The following is a 6,000-nucleotide window of genomic DNA, read 5'->3' on the forward strand; positions in this document are numbered from 1 at the left end:
CCTCTTTCCCAGGTTGGCCTTGCCGTGGGCATCAACGAAACTCAGCCTTTGCTTTTTACCTCAAGCCTCTTCCTTTCAGTGTTCCTCTCTCTCATCTCCCGATCTTGTACTACAAAAACCCAAATAGGAACAAAACCTCCCTTCCTGGGTGGCCGGGGTTGGGCGGGAAATTGCAGGGTTACCGGTTGTGGATTCCGGAGCTCTCGGGCAGGAGGGGACGGCGGGCTGCAGCTTTGCACGTGGAGTGTTTCGGGCACCACATCTGCTCGGCGCTCGCACTTCTCAAAGTACGTTCTAAGCTAGCTGTGCCCTCAAGAGCCTTGTGACGAGATATAACTCAGAAATATTTCCCTCATTTTACAAAGCAGGACCCTGAATCTGAAGACAGCTGACGCGCGTTGCTGCAGCTGGAATTCAGACTTAAACCCATGTCTTTACAATCAAAGATGCTTCCACCACCTCGAACCCTCTCTCCGGGCTCTCCCCGTGCCCATTCTCTACATTATCTACTAGCAAAATCTTAATTCTCAAGCCCTATCTCACCAACCTCCGCAAATACCTTCCGCGGCTCTTCTTGGTCTGCAGTTCTGGTTACCAGGCCTCCGAGGCGACACCGCAGGGCAGTGTCCCACGTCCCGCGCTGCTGCGTCCACGTGGCGCTCCCGAACAGCTCGAATGGGACCCATCTGCCCAAGAAGGCTTAGCTGGGAGCGCTCTTCTCTCCAGGCCTTTTCTGAATATTGAAACATGACGTATCTCTGAGCTTTCAGCACTAATGAAATCTCTTCCATGAAGACTTTATCATTTTTATTACTTTCCTTTTTCTCCTCTACATACCGACAGCAATTTTTATACGTCTATTATTGCATTTATGTCTTTTACTATAATTGCTTAGTTACGCATAAGTTTGAGAACTCTATGGTTTTCATAAGAGGAGGATTCATATCTTTTATGTTGTTTAAATTTTTATCAGTGGGGTTTTGTTGTTAGTTTTAGTCCTCTTTTTTAAAAAATAGGTTGCTTTTTGGTTTTGTTGTTTTGTTTTTTCAGAAAAATGCAGAAAGTAATGTAATAAACACTCACGTATCCACCAATACAAAGGAACATTTGTTAACATTTTATATTTGCCATTTTTTAAGAAACAAACCATTATAAAGTTGAATTCGTTTATCGTCCCTTCATTCATCTCTCTCTGCCTCCTTCCTAAGAGGCAACCACTCTGATGAATTTGGTGTATGTTCTTTTACCATAAATCTTCATCCTTATGATTTCTGAGTTTTGTGTCTTTTAAAGAAATCCTTCCTTGACTTAACATTATAAAAGATAATGTTAATTTTTGTATATTTTTAAATCTTAGTGTATTAGTTGAGACCCAGTACACATTGGATAGCAGGGGATTTTTGCTCCTGACTTTAATGGGAATGCTTTAAAGTTCCCATGTTTACTGTAGGCTCTGGTAGAGATCCTTTTTCAGGTTAAGGCAGTTCCAATATTTCTTGTTACTAAGTGTTTTGGGGTTTTTGGTTTTTTGGTTTTTACATGAACAAGTTTGGATACTGTCAAATGCTCTTTCAACTTCTGTTGAGATAGTTACTTTTTTTCCTTTCATAATAACTTGTTTCATGGAGTTTATTCCTTTATTTCTGGATGGATCTTGAACATACTTATTTTAAAGTCATTTTGACACTCTTCTATTAATTCTGCTTTCATTGCTGGCAAATTCATCTTCTAAGTTTGATTTGTTGACTGTTTTTGTTTTTTCTTAGTGTTAATTATCCTCGGGCCCTTGGAGTGGACATCTGTTTTCTCCTGTCCCCCCTCTCCCCTGCCCTCCTCTCGCTGCCCTCCTCCCTCTTTTGCCTCTTCCTGGACCTTACCTTCTGGTCCAGATTCAGGTCTTTTATCAGCAGCTCCGGCCTTGCATTCTACAGTAATGTTGAAGGAACTGCAGATACAGTCACCAAGACTGTGAGGAACTGGGCCCAGGCCCTACACCTTTCTCTTTCTGAGTGCACTGCAAGAGTGTGGCATTACATAAACTGTAGCCTCTGGTGACAAAAGTCGCCATTATGTTCTGGCTCCTTTCAGAACTAAGACAACAGCACCTAAATCCCAGTTTTAGATATTGAGGCTGGCTCCTGTACTTCATCATGCGTGAAATATTCTTTGGCAGGAATGGAACTGCCACTCACCTCTGATATTTTGGGATCTAGAAACTCCTAGGGGCATAGTTTTAGCCCCTGCAATTTCTGTGTGTGTGTCCGTGTGTTTCTAGAACATAGAGAAGATCACTTTATTATTTTAATTTGTTTGAATCAGGATGGGTACTTCAGAGATGAACTCAGTCAGTTTTCCAAGTTTCTATTGTTAATCTGACTTTATTACTCTCTCAGCACCTTGCATAGTTCTTTGTCCATAAGTGCTCCAAAAAAGTTTCTGGAATTGAAACCACTGTGTATTGTTCAAGCGGAAGCTGAGTGAAGGCTCATCAGAAATATACTGTGGAGGAAATTCATTCATCAGTGCAGGCTTGAGCTGGATGAACTGTAATCTATTCTGTGTGGAGGAGTCCAAGATTCAATCCCTGCTCACACTCACAGAATGGCTTTGAATAAAATTAGACACATCCAAATAATTGCCAGGACAGGCAATTACCACATGCTCAGTAAATAGCTGATGATAACAAGGATGATATAAGAGGAGCTGCTGTTTACAATTCAACCCTAAGGAATCTATTTAATGTTTCCTATATATGTTTTCATATATGTAGTTACATATTCCAACTTTCTCCATCTGCCTTCACTTATCATCGTAATGGTAAAATGTACACAAGTGACTAGCCTATTTGTCTGGGGTTATAGTCCTACTCTTTAATCACAAATTCATTTTCCAAGCTTCCTTCCAGAGGCTGTAATTCCCACATCTCAGTTTGGCAAATTAACTTCACCTCGCTTCCACCTTTTATTTCCTTTCTTTTTAATTTTTGTCTCTGTTAAGTGCCAACTCTTCGGTCTCCTGCTATAGAGTGTCTCAGAAGCTATTAAATAGAGCTCTAGACATGCAACTTGATAACCTCCACTTTCCCCCAAAAATCTGATTGCCCTTTTTGAATCTTAAATCATCTTACCTTGGTTCCAACTCAACACATAAATCTTGATACATCGGTTTTCTATTAGAGTCCAATCCCGAAGATAGTCCTCTGCTCTCATCTTTCTTCCACAGGCTATGATTTAAACCTGGAAATAAATGAACTGCCACCAAATAAATGAACAGCAAGCAGAAATCCAAAGGTGGGACTCCTATTTTATCACTAATGGTCTTAATCAAAATAAATTTTTCATGTGTATAAGTGCCAATAAGGCAGCATACCATGCATCGATTTGTGTTCATTGAATTGCTCCATTGTTTACTTAGCATGTAGATAAGGTCTTACACCATAGTTACATTTTTCTGTACTTAGACGACATTCTAATAGGATTTTCAAGATTTTTGTGCAATAATCTTCTTCACAGAGGCTCTGTCAACATTTATCCAGGTGCTTCCTCTTTATTACCTTGACATTCCATTTTAAACTCTAAGGAAAAATTTTAAGTAGCAAATTATGCAAATTACAATTGTACAATATTGGCTCTTTGTCATATTGTCAACGCCCTTTTAGCGCTTTTTTTCTAAGTACTTCACTCAATCTTCACACCAATTCTCACCACACTATTAGTACCATTTTTCTTGTTTATAAATGGAAAAGTAATTATTATTTCTGTTCTCTACAATGTTGTCAATTAGGTTTCACTGATTTATGACAATCCAATCTTGAGAACATCCTATCTTAAATAAACAGATATTTGATAGCAAAACACTGGAATCTTTTTTTTTACTTTTGTAGATCAACAAAGAGCAATATTATGAAGGAAAAGTTAATACTATCTGCTTTTCGCTAACTCAACATTTGGAAAACAATTTGTAAAACCATGTGAAAGTTCTTTTCTAATAAGTATAAACAACCTTTACCTTGGAAAAGATTTACTGATTTCATTTTCTTTTTGGAAAAAAAAAAAAGCTTATGTGCAAACACAATCTTACAAGCAAAGCAAACATCAGTGCTTCCCTCTCCTTTCATGACGTTAATGCTGTCGCTCAGATGCTCCTGCTCAGGGTGCATTCTAGTGCCAAACTTCCCAAATGAAGGGTCGTGTCTCCCCGAGGAGTGGGCTTCCATGTGCTGAAAGTATATAAACTCATGGACATCTTCCTGGAGCTTCTGTTTTTCTTTAGCTTTGCCAGGAAGGAAAATTAAATTATTTAGCTGATGATTTAAAACATTATTTTTATACCAAAATAAACATGAGTGTATTATGGAGTAGAGGTGAAATTTGACTGGATTTTTAAGATAAAACAGGAAGCTTCAAAAATAATTTTGTTCTTCTGGAGAAGTTGTTTCATCGGCTCTATTCCTGGAACCCTAATTTTATTATTCTAATATCATCCTTTTGTTAGAATTTTATCTCCTCTGTAATTTCATTCATGCATTCATTTATAACAAAAGATTTGTAGCTGGCAGATGAAGCCAGATTGTTTGTGGGTTATGTGCTCCTTTGACTCATGTATTTTGATTGAGGTGGAAGATTAACATCTGTTGTGGTACAAAATGACCCATGGAGTTGTTCTTGAAATACAGATTTGTAGCTCATGGTGACATGATCGTTATAAGCTATTCAAGTTGTCATTATATGAATGATTTTAACATTTTGTTGTATAGCAGCTATATTCTTTCAAAATAAGAAATTGACAGACAACTATTTTCACTGTAAAAATTTTAACATGGGGGAAAGTATCATTCACCAGTTCATCATGTGGTCACCAGCCTAGACAATGAACAATGTCAGAAGACAGAAGCCAGGTGCTTACTGATCACACCACGTGGCTCAGACCCACCTGTTTATTCATAAAATCATTACATTGCTGATAAAATCTATGTCATCTTGTTTTATTGAAGAATATATGTCAACTTTGGCAACTTTAAAGAAAAAAATAAGAATCTAATAAACCCAATTCAATTTATTCATTTGCCTCCATATTCTCTTCTTATCTTTGCCAAATATTGGTGTTTTCATGTAGTGAAAATCAGGAAATCAGGAAATGCTGTGTGCTGTTTTTCCAAATTAATTTTAATTTATATTTCCATATATGAGCATGGTTTTCAAAGTTGATGTTTTTATAACTGTGCTTGATAAAATTAATTTTATTTCATATTTTTATGCATCAGCATAAACCTCACAGTTGACATTTTTATAGCTCTGCAGTGAACTTCTGTTGTAAGATGACGTATTTTTGCTTGCCATCTCCTATTCTTAGACATTTGGGATTTTCCCTGCTGTGTTTTTGTTGTTACAATCATAAATAGCATTACTATAAATATTTTTAAGTAAATAACTTTCTAATCCGTTTATTTCCTTGAAGAATGTTCCAGAGAGTAGGATTATTGTGCCATATCATGCCCAGTAGTTCCAGTAGTTTCATAGCTCATCACATGTTTTTTTACCAGAAAAACTAAAACAATTGATAATGTGACCAGAAACATATTTGGCATAAAATTTATGTCATTCTCAGATCCAACAGCATTGACATTTTATAATTTCTATTTATTCAGTAAATAGTTATGAAATAGTTTTGTTTTGTTTTGTTTTTTTTGAGACAGAGTCTTGCTCTTCTTGCCAGGGCTAGTGTGCAGTAGTGTCGCAGTAGTGTCATAATAGCACATTGTAACCTCAAACTCTTGGGCTGAAGCGATCTTCCTGCCTCAGCCTCCCAAGTAGCTGGGACTAATTTTTCTATTATTTTTATAGAGATGGGGTCTTGGTCTTGCTCATGGTGGTCTCGAACTCCTCGCCTCAAGTGATCCTCCCACCTTGGTCTCCCAGAGCAGGTACATGCGCAGATTTTTTACATGTATATACTGTGAAATGGTGAAGTCTGGGCTTTTCATGTAACTCTTATCTGAGT

This window comes from Eulemur rufifrons, chromosome 5 (genome assembly GCF_041146395.1).
Source record: "Eulemur rufifrons isolate Redbay chromosome 5, OSU_ERuf_1, whole genome shotgun sequence".
NCBI lineage: Eukaryota > Metazoa > Chordata > Mammalia > Primates > Lemuridae > Eulemur > Eulemur rufifrons.